Source organism: Magallana gigas, chromosome 4 (assembly GCF_963853765.1).
Source record: "Magallana gigas chromosome 4, xbMagGiga1.1, whole genome shotgun sequence".
NCBI classification, from domain to species: Eukaryota; Metazoa; Mollusca; class Bivalvia; order Ostreida; family Ostreidae; genus Magallana; species Magallana gigas.
In genome coordinates, this window is record NC_088856.1 from 52,016,199 (window position 1) to 52,034,025 (window position 17,827).

A 17,827-nucleotide genomic window follows, 5' to 3' on the forward strand; every position below is an offset into this window, starting at 1 on the left:
CTTGATGTTTTATGTCTTGTTATCACATTTTTAAAAACGATGTCCATACAACATGTAGCAAGTGTTTAAAATATCACGACTTTCAGTTTTATTTGGGCATCGACTTACGTCACGAGACGGACAAGCCTATAGAAAGGACATTTTTTGACGCCACGAATTTCTTTTGATTCCTACCGTACAGCATAGTTAACCTTAATATACAGTAGAAAAAATATCGTGTTGTCATTGAAAGATACATATACATATTAGTACATTTGTAGTCATGAATTTATATATCATTCAGGTTTTAGAAGTCCTGGCTGACGCTTTGGATAACCTCATCAGCACTACGTTAGATTAATCAGATTTTAAATGAACTTTAACCCACGTCCATGGTTTTGTCACCACACAAAGTGAAAAAGGTATCGGATTAAGTTGCTATATAACGGAAATTATGAATTATTGAGGTTCCAATGCCGACATACGACTTCAGGCACGTAGCATTGGCCCGGGGGGGGGGGGGGAGGAGGGGGGGGGGGAGGGGGGTACTATTTGTTAAATTCACGCATAAAATTTTTTTTTAAGAAGCTGCCCCCCTCCTTTTTTTGGGAGGCCACAGGTACAAAATTATAGGGCAATATTGGTATCATTATTTTTTTTTTGGGGGGGGGGGGGGGGGTCAACTATTTGGATAAGTTTGCCAAACGATGCTACTTGCCCATATTTTTTTTTTTAATCATGACCATATAATAACGGTAAGCCGTATGATTCAGAAAGAAAAAAAAATAACCCTTATAAAATACAACTGTCATAAGAAATGAAACACTACCTCAGTTTTTCTAGACTTCATAAAGTTGTCTAATCAAGTATCTGTCAGTCAATTCTAAATTAAGGGACGCATATATATACGAACTTTAGTTGCATCCGATCTTATTTACCTGCGCAGCATTGTTAAGGCGTCCCGATGCTAAAATACGGCTGGAAAACGATATTATTTGAATCATGGCAAAAATAATTTTACCGGGAGTATTTCTTTAAATCTATGTTACATTTATTGACATCGATGTTAAACATTATATTTGATGCATTTTTGTGACGTCACATGTACTTCGTAATCACGTGACAGGCGAATCCTAATATTGCAAATGATCTAGTTAAAACGCATCGGCGCAGGTGATTAATGACATCAAATCATACATATTTTTAAGAAAAATCCTTTGTTAAGTCATAAACTTTGAAGTTCTTGCTTGGGAAAGAAATAGATATTTCGTTTATAGAAGATATTGTTGAAACATTCCACAAAATCATCAAAATAATGCACATTTTTACTAATCAAAAGCGATTTACAAAGAATTTGGGTAAATCCGTAGGTTTCCGCAGCACGATTCACATTGGTACTTATATTCTCTACCAATTTTACGTAAAATATTCTAAAATTGTGTTGATCTTTCACCTGCGCCAAGCTGGTTTTACATGCATTAAAATTTCTTCATTCAGTTGTTTACACGTAGCAGGGAGAGTTTCCAAACCACTAGTTTATAAATAGTCTTTTACTTAAAACGAAGCTTTAAAACTGCCGATTATTTGATACTGGTTTTTAATATGAATGAATTCTGTACGTCTAGAATTAACTGCAGCATCTATATAAAGGAAACATGCGGTATTATACTGGTTTGATATAATTCACTTTTAACGTTAAGATACATTCCCTGAGAACTATCGACAGGAATGCAGATCGTGACGTCAAAGTTAATTATGACGTCATATCGTATGAAGTACAGACAAGTGACTTTCTACATATCGCATCGGGAAGCCTTAACATGCCCGCGTGAGGATTATAATTGTTAATGATTGAATGAAGGTACTTCAAATTACGATTGTAAAGAACTTATTTATATGTAAATTAAAAAAAAAAGTTTGCTACATGAAAAAAAGTACCCCCCCCCCCCGATGCCTGCAAATGCTTTTGACAGAATCACAAAAAATCATGCATGAAAATTTACATGTAGGTACATTCATCAATATTTTGAACGATGCTGCGATAAGTTTCTATAGACCCCTTCACGGTAACTGCGGCACTGCTATCTTGCAGGGCAAAATGATATACTTTGCCGAAATTTCAGTAGATAGATAATTAAATGACGTAAATGAAACAATTGACGTTACGTCATATTTCACCAAACTATGTCATTTTGCCCTGCAAAAGAGCAGTGCCGCAGTTACCGTGAAGGGGTTAATACTTTACATAGCAGGCACGTAGCATCAGGGGGGGGGGCTGTTCCCCCCCCCCCCCCCCACTTTTTCTCGCAGCAGCTTATTTTTTAAAATTTACATATAAAAAAAATTTAATTAACATGGAGTTGCCCCCCCCACACTTTTTTGGGAGCATGTAAAAAATTAATATGAAAATAAGGAAATTAGGATTGAAATTGAAATTATATACTTCGCTAAACCAATGACGGGTCGTCTTTTTTAAAAAGAGGAATTACGTTTAAAAATTCAGTTTAAAACAACTTTTGAATTTTAGTGCATATATTGAATGAAACTGTATTTTCCTCACCAATGCAATTTTGTCTGATCTGTCATGTTGTAAATTTGGAATTTACTGGGTGGGTGTAAATACAAAATTTACAACATGACAACTGTCATTGTAAATTTTGTATTTACACCCACCCAGTAAATTAATTTACAACATGACAGATCTTTCAAGTTTTTATATCATTTTAGTAATTACTTGCAGATTAAATAGTATATGATTCTAAAAGCTGTTGTCCAGGTACTTCGCCCCCCCCCCCCCACCCCAAACACATACGCACCTCTTTTTTTTCAAGGATTAGGATTTACTAATAGGGGTTTTTTTTTTTTTGCTTGTCGAAATTTTCCTTTATATCAAATCTAAAAATAAGCATGACGTCAATCTTATACCACGTGGTTGGCGGTAAGTCTCATCGTGATACGGGGATATTTACAGTGTGGAAGTACTGACTAGTGTAGTAGTGACTAGAGTGATAAGGTAAAGGTACAAGAACCCATTGTTACATGTTGTCTCTAAAATTTGAAAACATAAGCAGGCTTATTTATTAAACTTCACCCGGTTATTGGCCCGAGGAATATTCAGTATTCAAAATTGTTCAACAATGGGCGAACGGTTCAACTGACAATGTTCTATTCTTTGAACTGTTTCACAAAGATCTGTTTATATTACTTTCTTAGTTAAGAAACTCACGTTCTTATATACAGTTTAGCATGTAATCAACGGTAAGTTCTATCGATTGCCTTCTTAAATAAAGGTCTAAATGATAGGATATGACAAAATTGGGGATAGTTTATCTGCTGAATAGATGGAACATGTGTAATACAATTGTACAAGCAGTAGTCGTCCCAGGGAACTTGATGTGAACTCTGTATAATGGGTGCGCCACATCACCCGGCACTAGTACTGATGCGATCTTATTCAGGAAAGTTTTGAAAAGTTGTGCATTTTCATGATGGTTTATATATAAACCCCTTACACGGTATTTTTTAGCATAATTTCCGATTCTTGGAAACTAATCAAAAAAAGGGCGTTCTTTTGTGTTTCATGTGGGTATGAGGTACGGTATAGCTAGCATTCCAGAAAAATAGCATAACTTGCATAAAATTAACTATAATCGATTTTTTAAAGAAATAGAGTAGACAATACATTGTATATGTTATTATAAATATGTGTTTTTAGCAACACTGCTTAGTTATTTTTTTTTTAATTTTCCACATGTTTACTCACAGTTGTGAGCACCGGATGCTGATGGGGAGTACCTTTTTCGAAAAAAAAAATCGTTAGGGTTTTTTCATATGAAATACATGTACATGTAAATTACGGTGGGTTGTAAAAAAATCTTTAAATTAGCAATTTTAAAAGCATTTATTTGAAATAATTACAGTATTTATATCATAAATGGGGACAATTGCCTTTAAATAGGCATTACAAGTTTTCAAAAAAATTTATATGCCCTAGAGAAAGGGGGGATTCCGACCCCCGGAACCCCCCCCCCCCCCCTGGATCCGCCAATGAAAAGTATATCAGCCTCATGTAATCTTAAACTAATACACTATTCTATACATTTAAAATAACGCAAACATTGTTCCCTTGTAAACCTTAATATAATTAGACAACACATAATAACAAAGCTTCAACCATTCCTTTTTGCAGACCCAATAACGAAAAGTCATCGGCCTTTTATTTGCGCCCGAGCAAATTTTCCAGTCCAGACATATGGTATGACGACGCCCCAGTCGGTGTCCATCCGCTTCAACAAACCGTCGCCAAGTTGTGCAAGATATGGTGGATTTGAAGGTTTTTTCTCTGACAATTCCTTGCGTGCTACGGCCGCTACTCGGCTGTATTTGGCAGGTGTGGATGAACAATAAATCGCTGAGAAAACCTGTCACAGATCAGTGTCGGTGAGAAATTATAAACGAAGTCCACCAACCAAGAAACCCAGAGATTCCGATCAACCCTCAGTGTCGCATGTACATGTAAATGTCCAGAAGTATCCGTATGCGTTCAAAAAGACGCACATATTACCATAAATGTGAAATTTAATTCAGAATGCTCGTAAATTTACTGTGCTTACGCTCATGGTGAATTTCTGTGTTTCTCATAACTTTTGAGGATTGAATAAAACCTATTCACGCAAACCGTTTGTCATTATTTCTTTGTTTCTTAAATTTACCTGTAGCCGTCCAATAAGTTTAAATTTATTGGACAGCTGAAGGTGACTTATTGGACGGGGTGGAAGACAATAAGAGATTTATTGGACCGGGCTTAACAAAAGATGATGTAACAGAAATGTTATATAATATAATTATTATACTTGAATAATGTTTACACTATTCTTGGGCATGTCTTTCTCTTGTAATTATAATAATATGTCATGTACCTGTCTGTTCTGGACTCTAAATAAGAAATAAATGATATGTACCTGTATTTAACACACATCTCTGGTGCGTATGGAAGACTCTTCAATTATGATCGGGATCGTAATGCATAAAAATATTGTGTCTGCTACAAATGAGGTCTACAGACGAACAAGAAAAAGTTTGATTTCAGGTAGTACGAAACTCGAAACGTTAAATAAGTTTTTTGGAATATTTTCTCAAATACAGAGTTAAAATGGCATAATTCTGCTGAAATATTTTTTCAATCCCTTATCTAACGAAAAAATGCGATAGTCAGATAGCCTAGTTCAATCAGTGGTGTTCATTTGCTTTTGTGTATATTTCAGTCTTCTTTTTTTTTTTTTTTTTTTTTTATTAAATTTTTATTGTCATTTTCATAATTATTACAAGGAATTCAAAAAGACAAAGCAAATATTTATTGGCACTCACACACCCTTTCATACACTTGCACACATAAATATCAGAAACACATTCTAATTGTTTACAGGAGAGTTAAATTTCAAAAATATTTTTCCAGTTTGACCATTGTTTGTCAAATTTTAACATTTCACATGATTTAATTGATATGTATCTTTCAACCTTATATTTGAAATAGATATGTTGTAATAGTCCCTTTAAGTGAGGGATCTTTTTTTGTTTCAAACAGTTAAAAATATACTGTTTGGTATACAAAATTATAAAGTTTACAACTTTGTTACCCTGATTTAGAGGTATTTCACCAAATATTACATTATTAACATTAAATCCAATTCTATTTGTAGTTTTACAATAGATATGCATGCTGAGTTTATTCCATAATGGCAGTATTTCTAAACATTTAATAAATACATGTTGAATTGTTTCTACATCTTCTTTGCAAAAAGAACAACAATCATCAGTGCTTACATTGATTTTTTTAAGATAGTATTTTGTAGGCAACATTCTGAAAAGAATTCTGTACTGAAGCCATTGTACTGAGGTATCAGCACTTGTTTTAAAACATACTTTAAAGAACTCTTTAACAGAAACATTAATTTCTAGTTGCATGGATAGTTCAGTGTTCCATTTCTGAATGGAACTTGGTATAATATCTTTACTATTAATAAGATTGTACAAGTTTTTCGAACATTTTTCAAACAGTAATACGTACTCAAAGTAAAATGGAATGTATGGATAGTAATATTTTCTAACATCAGATCTTTTTATAGACTGAGATCTAAGGAAACTAGATTTTGCATTAATAACACTGTTGTATAGCATTGTACATACATTAGACAGTCTATAATTTTGTGCAAAATCATGCTGTTTCAAAAACTGACCATCTTCATTTAGAAAGTCACCTATAGTTTTAATACCATGTTCATACCAATTATAAACAATGATTGGTTTATTACCAACACATATATTTGTATTGTACCAGATTGGCATAGCACATACATTTGTTGTAGATAATGAATAGTCAATTGTTCTTAAAACTTTTAACCATGAGTGTAAAACATCTTTCCAAAAATTATTACTATGATTTATTATGTTTTGTACATATTTGTCACCAAAGTCTAACAAATGCTTTACCACTTTGTTGCCATGAATGTCTAAAAATATATCCGTCCATGGTTTGTTATCTTTTGTTAACCTCTTTATCCATGAACATTTTAATGACACTAAAAAATTGTTAATATCCAACATTTTAATACCACCTTTTAAGTAGTCTTGAGTAATGAGTTGTCTCTTGACTTTATCTATTTTTGAATTCCATATAAATTCATAAAAAAGATTGGTAAGGGAAGAAATAATTTCTTTATCTGGACTTGGTAAGGAAATAAAAAGGTGATTGAGTTTTGGAAGAAGTAATGTTTTAACTACAGTAACTCGACCAAAAGGAGTAAGAATTCTCCTTTTCCAGTCTTCTTTGTGGAGAATAATTTGTGTTTGTTTAATGTTAAAATCAAATCAAAAAGTCAGAAGTCAATATGATAACGATTTTTATCACATCTGTCAAATATCTTTAAACCTTAATTAGTAATTTAATCTAAAACACGCTCAAATTTCCTTGATAAATCTAAGAACTGGGTGTTGACAATTATGCTTGTGAGTTTTGATATGTTTCTTGTTGGTATTGCTTTAAATGGTATCTGTTCTATAACACTGATCTGCTCTGTACAATTTTACTTACCCGGTACTTAAGAATGCTCACTTTCAAGTGACAATTCACTGTTATCTAATAAATTATGAATTATTTTCAACAGACCATCATTGAAGAGGGAAAGCACAGTATTACAAGAACTGTCAGGATCAAGTATGTGTATTATTTTGATGTCTTAAAAAATTTAAACCAACAGTGTATAGCTATAAGTATCACACAATTACATACCAAGCAGGCGCATAGTAAAAAAGAGCTCGGCTCACCCCTTTTTATTTTATTAGGTTTCCCCTTACTTTAAAAAACGCTGATACGAGCCTGCCCGAAGTTGCATTACCCGGTAATAAAAGCACAAAAGCTGGTAAAAAATATTCCAAATTCTCATGAGGATTATAAGAGGTTTCTGTCTGTAAATGGGGCTGATGGGCTATATATCAATATTGATTTTATTAAGTGTCAAACAATATGTTAGATGCAATATATGCTAATTACTCCACTTATAAGAGAATACAAATTCATTTGAAGTTTAAATGTGTGGTGTATCCATACTGGAGTGAAAAGGTCCTGTAACTAATGCCTTTCTGAAAGCTAATTTGCTATACATGTGTTTTGATATTGCTGAGAAAAGATTATTATACCCCACTCCGAATGAGAAGAGGGTATACTGTTTTGCCCTTGTATGTCTGTCTGTTTATCTGTCCGTCCTTCTGTACATATTCTGTCTGTCAGTTTATAACAAAAGTTTCTGTCGCATTTTTCTCAACAACTATTCATTTAAGATGCTTGAAATTTCAACACACTATTTGTTTAAGCATGCCATATCGTAGGATATATTTTTGTACCCATAGGACGTCAACTTTCTGTTAAATGAGTACTTTGTTTATTTTTAGCCCAAAATTTTCAAACAAATTTTCGTTGAAGAATTCTCAGCATCTATTTATCGCAGACGCTTGAAATTTTAACACACTATTTGTTTAGGCATGCCATATCGTGGGATATAATTTGTACCAATGGGACGTCAACTTCCTGTTAAATGACAACTTTGCTTATTTTGTATATTCACAGCAGAGAGGGGTTATTACTATTGAGCATAGGGTTAGATACCGTTAAGGATGAAACGGTACGATACCATACCGGTATTTTTGAAATGATACGGTATTTTTAACGATACGGTATTAGGCCTCAATAAATGAGAATTATAATTATTTTTTTCAATAAAGATGTTTTTGATCTTTCAGTGTAAGAATTTTTAAAGATAGTATAATATATTTACAATAACATATGAGTTTACAAACTATGTTTATGCTTCAATCTTTTAATAAAAGATTAACAGACAAATAAATTGAATCTAATTCTCAAATGTTTAGTTTTCCCCTTTTCCCAGGCAAAATAACTGGCAATAGTTGCAAACACCACCATCTGATTTCCTACTGAAATGAGACTAAACAGCCGAGCGGGTTTACCCAGTTGTCAGCCATTGTTTGGTCACACTAATTGATGAAACATCAGAAACTAGAACGGAAATTAAAAAAACTTTTGCGCTATTTTGTCTTTTTAATTTACAGTTATTGTAAGAATAAAATTAACACTATTATTGTAAATGTATTTTAGGTTTTTTTTTAAATTTTTGTATTGATTTATTAAAGTATTGGCAGTCGAATCAAGGATCGTACTAAGAATGGGAAAGCTCATATTTCGTTAATTAGCCTATCCTTTTAATGCGCGGAGAATTCGATTTTAGCGAGTCTGTAATCGATTTTTAAAATCATTTTAATTGTATAAAAAGGTTTTAAAGATACAGAAATACCGTTATTAGTACCGGTATTAAATGAAACGGTATTTTACCGGTATTTTTAAAGCAACTATTCGGTACGGTATTGGTACCGTGTACCGGTATCCAACCCTAATTGAGCATCGGCTCACAGATATCGTGTTGTTGTTTTTTAAATTTAGGTTTTGTTCAGGAATTTTCCCAGAAGTTTGTTCTAATTTACAGCCTGCATCTAAATTGCACAATTTTGGTCAATTAAGAATATACAGTTAAACCTAGCTTTAAACAGATACATGAATACTATATGGTAAAATTGTAGAGAATGGTAACAGTTTAGACATAGAGTTACTTCCCTTCGGCTAACTGGTCATTATGTACAGTTACATGTATGTTATAATATATATTTTTATCAATTATTTTGACTGCTTAAATTTTTTGATGACATAAATGTATGTTTGGCTGCCTCAATGTCATTATTGTCATATTGTGTATTTATTTTTATTAATTATATTGTACCTCAATCAACCATCCTTTTAAAATCCTAATTACCGTAATTTCTTTACATTGACTAATAATGTGACATTAATTTTCTATATCAATGCATGCGCGGATCCAGAAAATTTTTCCAGGGGGGGGTCCGAAGGATAATTGTGTTTGCCAGGGGGGGGGGGTCCGAGGCATATTTTCGCGATAATTTTACTATGTAAATTTAATAAATTTTCATTTTCCAGGGGGGGTCGGGACCCCCCGACCCCTCCTCTAGATCCGCGCATGCAATGTATCAATGTGACGGAGACTAGACTTATATTGAGAATTTTGATTAGATGTTTTTTGTCATATATGTATATTGAAGCAATATTTAAGTAATTACAGTATGATTTATTCTATTTCAGACACTTTGTTGAAATTAATCATGCATCTCTGAAATTGCCTTCCTCTGCTTTAGGAAATGGTGTCAATTGGTTTGCCGGATTTTCTCTCTTGAAGATTGCTGTGAAGATTCCTTAATCATCACGCAGATCCTGTGGTGAATCCCTGACCACCGTACAGACCATGTAAAGATTTCTATAAACACCATTCAGATCCTTTGAAGATTCCCAAACCATCATACAGATCCTATAGAGAACCACTAACCACCATGCAGATCTCATGAAGAATCCCAAACCACCATGCAGATCTTGTGGAGAATTCCTTACCACCATGCAGATCCTTTAGAGAATTCTAAACCACCATGCAGATCTTGTGGAGAATCCCTTAATTACCACCATGCAGATCTTGTGGGAGAATCCCAAACCACCATGCAGATCTTGTGGAGAATCCCAAACCACCATGCGGATCCTGTGGAGGACCCCTAACCACCATGCAGATCCTGTGATTGTATTTTATTGCAAAATTCTTATATTTGGACACAGGTAAAACTATCTGTTCCGCACGAATTCACTCGAACAACTCTACAGTGAGTCATAAACACTATAAATGAACAGTAACACAGTTTGCCTAAAATATGCTGTTTGTGTATACATATTTGTGAGTACTCCTCCCTTCTTTCTTTTGCAAGAACACCCTTCTTACTACTTTGCTGCCTCCTCATCACTGATCTTACCAGTAATTTCCATGGTTTATTAAAGCTTGTATCATTGTTATGCTAATCATCAATATCTCCTTAAACAAAAATATTACAGAATTATTTATTGAATTGTTTGTATCTATAATAGATAGACCTCTCTAATTTTGCAATGTTAATTTTGTAAACTGTCTTATATACAAAATTACATCACTTAGATACAATAGGGACGCCCATGAAATATGGTCTTATTTGGTCTTAGAAACTAGCGGTTATATCAGGAATATACACCCTTTAGACTGGCGGTTTAAGACGTCATATCAATATGCTCTCATTTAGTATTACTTTGGAACACGTCTAAGACCCTATTTTATTCCTTCGGTCCAAGTTTAATATGATATCACTTTTCTAACAACCACTAGCTGGCACGGTGTGTTTTTTTGGTTTTGTTTTATTTAATATTTTGTTTTTGTTTGTTGTTTTTGTTTTGTTTTTGTTTTTGTTTTTGTTTTTTTTTTGGGGGGGGGGGGGGGGGGTGGGGGGGTTGCCTCAATTCTTTATATTGCCAATAATTCTAGTAGAATATTATGTCAAAACCAACTGTGAGCAAAAAAAAAATGTATTTTTAAAATTATATGAAAAAAATTATTTCTAACTATAACTTACATGTATCACCAATTATTTCCAGATTTGATCACAGGTCTGAAAGGAATTTTCTTCCAGTAACTCAATTGTCTGAACTAGGATGTCATCACTGAGCTCGTCAAGCATCGGATCCATGACAAAGGGTCAAACTTAATTAATTTATACATGTAAACAGGTACTAGTATAGGTAGAGATTCAGAAAATCAACTACTTTTTAGGTACCAGTGGTTATGCAAGAATTTTAAGTAAAGCATCGGTACATGTATTACTTTGCCTAATATATCAAAGACCTATAACTCATCGATGCTTCTTTATAAAAAGCCTGCCAATTTCAACTCAGTGTCATCAGACTTATCGAAGGGGAATAACTCATTCATCAGTGACTATAGTCAAAGAAAGATAACTCGTACATATAACGGGTGAACTATAAATTCAAAAGTGCAGCTTTCATATTTGGTATTTCAACTTTTAACTTTTTGTTTATAAATTATGAAATTATTTTTAAAAAAAGAATAAAATGCTTTCTTTGATGGTACATGTAGTTGTGACAGGAGCTACTGTTGCAGATAAAAACATAAATAACCCTGTGGATTGTGTGATTTTTTTCTGCAATGATTTCTACCTTCATAGCACATATATGAATCACCCAAAGAAACCATTATAAGCTCACCTAAGCTGAAAGCTGAAGTGAGCTCTTCTGATCACTTTTTGTCAGACGTCTGTCTGTCCATCTGTCAATAAACTTTTTATATTTTAGACTTCTCCAGAACCACTGGGTCTAATTTAACCACACTAAGCCAAAGGCATTATTTGAAAAAGGGGATTCAAATTTGTTAAAATGAAGGGCCACGTCATCTTTTCAGAGGAGGTAATTAAGAATTATTGAAATAATTATTAATGTGTGTTGGTATTTTTTTTTAAATCTTCTTCTCAAAAACCGTTTGGCCAGGAAAGGAACTTGTGTGGAAACATCTTCAGATAGTGTATATTTATGTTTCTTCAAAAAGTGATCCCCCCGGGTAAAGTGAGCCACAATGGGGGTCTAATTTTCACATTGGAATATATAGAGTAAAATCTTTAAAAATCTCCTTCTCAAAAACCATTTGGCCAGAAAAGCATGTGTAACTTGTGTAGAAGCATCTTCTGGTAGTGTAGATTTATGTTTGTTCAAATCATGATCCCCAGAGTTAGGGTAGGGTCACATGGAGGGGGGTCGAATTTTTACTAAGGGATATATAGAGATAAATCTCTAAAAATCTTATTCTCAGAAACCAATTGTGTGGAAGCATCCTCAGATATAGTTGATTCAAGTTTCTTCAGATTTGAAAGTAGGGTACCTGGGTTAGGGTGGGGGCCACAATGGGAGGTCAAGTTTTAAGATATTTCTATACTTGACCTCTTCTAATAAATTGTCCAAATATTTTGTATTTGACTCCATAAAGCTGATTTTATTATGGCTAATTTTTCTCAGGGGAGCAGTGTAATCCATGGGCCTCTTGTATCAATTATATTTACATCTCTCTATCTCTCTTAATTTCTCTCTAAACCTCAATTATTCATTAAAAGCAAGTTTGCAAGTTCCCAGTTTTCTCAGTACATTGCATAGAAGGTATAGGTAATTCTTCCATATATGGGTAATAACCTCAGACTTTCAAGTAGTTATAGTAACCATGGTAACCTTAATATATGGAAAAATTGGCTGTTCCTTCTGTGAAACGTGCTGATCGACAATAACGATCAATTTTACATGAACAGCTAAGGCGATTGAGATTTACATATTTTTTCTTCAATTCTCACTGTCTTCATACCCACATGACACATGAAAAGAAAGCATTTCATTGTTTAATTGATGCCTGATTAAGCACTTGATAATACAAATATTTCCTCTGAGTGGTAGATGGTTTTCCTAACTATGAGATGATGTACTTTTATATAGCAGTGTAAAGTTAGGAGAACTTTCTACCTCTGAGAAAAAATGTATGTAATGTCAAGAACCTATGTTATTGATGTAATCAATCACACTTCATAATTATACAGTTTATTTACATTTATTATTTAATATACACATATAAACAATATACATTGTATTCAAATTTAACATATATTAAATATAATAATATTACACACTCCGTTTGATTGCACGCAATGTTTGGAGTATCAAATATGTACCACATTTGGTCTGTTGACAACACACCCAATATATAAACACAGTTATAGTCTACACCCAATACATATCCAATATATAAACACGGTTAGTCTACATCCAATACATAAAACAAACAGTCCGTTGACATACATTATGTAAACACAGTCAGTTACATGTAGTTTGTTACATACAAGATGTAATACAGACTGTTGACATGTAAACATGTTATCAAACAAGTTTAATTTATTTACATGTAATATTTAGCTGTTGTCAGTCAAGAACTTTATTTAAATCTAATTTAATATCATGAACCGTTTGATTATTATATAACACGGTTTGTTTCATTTGTAATGTGGATTTCCTTCACTAATGTTACATGTAAATAAATAAACAAAAGTTTGATTATTATAAACACTGTTTGTTTACATGTTATATTGTATTTTCTTCACTTTACCTCTGTACTCAGCCACAAAGAGGTTGTCTCTGGTGTCCACACATAAACCACATGGAAACAGTAAATGACGGTTGTCAATGTAGCGGAGGAACTGTCCGTCCTGATCCAGGATGTGGATACACTGGTTGGTATAGTCTGCTGTCAGGATCCGACCCTGGCTGTCTGTTGTGATGCCGAGTGGATAGAATGATCCCTTGGTAGTAGAGGGAGGACCAGTGTAGGTAAACCGGAGTTTCCCGGCCCGATTGACCACCACTACTGCACGGGCTCCATAGTCTGACACACAGATATCTAGGTTCCTGTTCTCACTGATGTATTTAATGTATCCACCAGATGAATAGAGAGGTTGTCCTTTGTCGTAGTACTGAATTATTTTTGTCTCTGTGGAGCCAGAGTAACACACAACTTTTGTTTGTTTATCATCATCACTGACCATGACAACCAGGAGGCCACCAGAGGAGGTACTACAGACACCGTGAGGTTTCCACCCCCGTAGTCTGATCACTGTCTTTTTCTTTTTATTCTTCACTATGTTCACAGTTCTATCTTTGTAATCAGTATAAACTAGACCCCCACTCCTTGTCACTGCTATGTCCCATGGAGCGTACCCTGACTTGGTTTGGACTGACTTCACTAGTTCCCCACGGAGGTTGTACAGTCTCATGATGTTGTCATAACCACACGTCCACATCTCCTCATCACTCAGACAGGACACACTGTGTAATGGATTAAGGAATCCTATATACTTGATGTTTATCTCTGTGATGATTCGTGGTACATCAATGAGCGGTCTGTCCGGGGGAGAGGACTCAGCACCGGGAGATTCCATGGTGTAGCCATGTTCTTCTGTTTTGATAGATGACGCTGACAGAGAACCAAACTGTTGATAAAGCTGTTCTTTGTTGATCTTCTGAGGGGTAAAACTTGGTAAGGACACTGTGAGTTTAGGAGGCAATCTTCTGAATTCATCATTCCTGGATTTGTAGGCAGAGACACGGCTGAATTCATTGGAGTCCAGTAACGTCTTTAGTTCAGTAATGGTCTGTGTGATTTCAGAAATGGTGTGTTTAATTTCATCTTCGTGTTTGTCTAAGACAGCCAGGTGTTTGGTGTCCATTTCCTCCACGTTAGATTTCATGTTTCTGATAATGGTGTTTATTTCTCTGTGCAAGTCTTCTCCATGTTTGTCGATTTCTGTTGTTAATTTCTGGGAGTTTTCATTCAGAGCAGATTTCTGGACTGGGATAATGGATGCAATCTCTTGGTATTTTGGATAAATGGATTTCTCAAGTTCTTGTAAATCTATTTGAATGTTTTCTTTGCTTCGATCAATCTTGTTCGTTATTACAATAGATTCATGGCTGAGGTGTTTTTTAGAGGAAGCACATGTTGTACAAATAGGAATGCTATATTGTTTACAGTGAAGTACACATATTTTTGAGGAATGTTTTTGACACTTTGGAGTATATCTCCTCTTTTCAAATGGCACCACTTTGTGTTCTTTGGATAGATCTGAGATATGGTCATTCTCACAGGCTTTACACAGATATTTGTCACAAATGACACAGTACATAGGGGGGCCCGGGGTCTCACAGAGATGACACCGTAACACATCCTGAAGGTTGTACACAGGGTCCATGGTCAGACACTTTGATGGGATTTTAAGAAATATTCTGAAGAAAAAAAATCAATCACAAATACTATACCATACTTGAGTAAATTATTCAATTAATTTTCATATAACTTGCATTTCGAAAGTGCACACGTATATAATAGTTCGCGGGTTTCTTGGTTATTATGCCTTTTTTAACGAATTTTGTTTTTTATTTCATTTTTCAATTTTTTGAAAAGAGTTACTGAGTGATTAAGAAACAAACCTCTGCAGTCCAACATGGCGATTACGGTATTTTACTTCCTGGTCTTGTTGGCCTTTGTGATCGTCACGTGATTAACTTATATATAGCAGCGGTAGTTTATTTAGGTGGCATAACATAAAAACATCAAAACAAAGCAAACAGTTCCCGAATTACCCGTTGACTTTGGTGCATTTCCACCTGCGACAGGAGCTGACATTTTTATGACATGAAAAATAATGTGTAAGATGTCTGACTATCCCAGTTTTGTATTAATGCGGGGGTGGGGTGTGAAAAGGCCTGGGCTTAATTTTCAAGCACGTGTAAGTTCGACGTAAAGTCGAGTGTCTTGCAGGATGCACCTGTGTTTTGTTATTTAATTGTAAATGAAGTGTTGTTTAAAACAGGATTTGTCCTAAATTTGAATTTATACCCTGTATCTAAAGTTGTGCAATTTTATTAAGAATTTATAGCGAAATTTGTAGTCAGACACCGGCGCCAATATACTTCCTCGCGCAATTAATAATTAAATAAGTTCAGTTCATTTATTCGCTCAAAACCATTTCAAACATATGGTACATCAGGACAAAAATAACATTAAAATATACATAAAAATTAGTCAGAGGTAAACATATATTAATATAAAGGTGATAGAGTTATGAAAAGTTATACAAAGTAAGACGCATAGTATAGATATAATAATAACACGTAGATTGATATCAGTATAATAAGAAGAAAATTAACTTTGGAAAAAATATTTCTTAAACTTATTAAAATATTTAAATTTTAAAAAGTTAACACGTTTGTCAATAAAGTTAAATGAGAAACAAAATTAATGTTGGTGCTGAAACATCCTAGAAATGGTGCCTCAGCATTTAGGGCGTTAAGGTCCTATTTAAAAAATCTATCCATTCCCTTGCAACTTTCAAAAGTGAAGTGGTTTGATTGTTGCCTGGTGTAGCCTTCTTTGATTCAGTTTAGTATCAGTTATTCCTATTCCCAAAGTAAACGCATATATGTGTCATAAAAAATTACTCATAAAATTTTACTAATATTTTTTAAATCAGTTTTAGCATATTCCTGGCTAAGAAGCTTCAATAAATTTAATACTGCATCTCCAATCTCAAAATGAACTATTATGCCCATTTTCTCACCCCCCCCCCCTTTATATTTCAGAGTGCGTTATCTACTACATGTATACCTCTTAGTATTTTTATATTTGGTATCTTTTTTATATATAGCAACAGTAACACACGGAACTGTTTAAAGGGGCATATAGTCACGATTTTGGTCCAATGCTTTATGAATGCATTACTAATGATCCAATGAAATTTGAGAGTTAGTCGTACAGTTATAAGCAATTTACAGCACTCACAATTCTTTGTCATGTAAACAAGGCTCGTGCCCGATTTGTTTACATAAGTTCAATATACATGTACCATGCAGTAAAAATTCTTTTTCGCTGATTTGTCTATCTTCTTATTCATTTTAAGCATAGATAAAGTTCTTAGCTTTTAACATTCATTTTAGGTCTAAAACTGGATTTTTTACTTCAACATGCAAATGTCATCGTCGGAAACAAAAGCTTTGCTCACATAGCTCTGTAACTCACTTATAACTCAACGAAAGACCCTCAAATTTTGGTTGCCAATTAAAAATGCCTTAATTACTGAAGCATTGTAAACATTAAAATCGTCAATTTATTTTTACCAAAATCGTGACCATGCCCATTTAAACCACGCACTTATCACGAATTGCTTAGGTTTTGCCATATCATTTTTAGCGAACACCCCCCCCCCCCCCCCCCAGAAGATCAAAAAACTTGCTTAAACATTGGAATAAATGCGATCTTAACGATACATAAACTGTGTTTCGTTCTTGATATCCATGAAAATCCTGTACTGTATATAAGAATTAGCCAAGGATTAATGTTCACACCAAGTTTTACCGGGGGAGGGGGTCTTTTTCTAATCAAGCCTTGTCCCTTTAGTTTTCCTTTATAATTTTACTAATTTCTTCTTTTTTCAACTTCTGCAGATACCCATTGGCCACACTGGAAGTCCACTGTTGCTGCACCAGAATCGTTGCTTTTGTACATTATAAAGAATAAATTATCTATTGTGTCCTTAATGTTTTATGTCTTGTTTTCACATTTTTAAAAACGATGTCCATTCAAATTGTAGCAAGTGTTTAAAATATCACGACTTTAAGTTTTATTTTTGCATCGACTTACGAGACGGACAAGCCTAGAAAGGACATGTTTTGACGTTGAGCATTTCTTTTGATATGCCATACAGCATGGTTAACCTTAATATATAATAGAAAAAATGGTGTGTTGTCATTGAAAGATACACATAC

The 17,827-nt window shown here is 34.0% G+C and overlaps 1 protein-coding gene across 2 annotated transcripts in view; it reads left to right on the forward strand.

Annotated features, from left to right (window-relative positions):
- The first annotated feature begins 2,875 nt into the window (after positions 1–2,875).
- The window catches only part of LOC105322705 (thioredoxin reductase 1, cytoplasmic), a 43,146-nt gene continuing 28,194 nt past the window's right edge, over positions 2,876–17,827 (forward strand). The window contains exon 1 of one of the 2 annotated variants that reach the window (XM_066082834.1): positions 2,876–2,992. The gene's annotated coding sequence lies outside the window, so the exon portion shown is untranslated. The remainder of the gene's footprint in view (positions 2,993–17,827) is intronic. The other variant, XM_066082833.1, reaches the window with a different exon arrangement.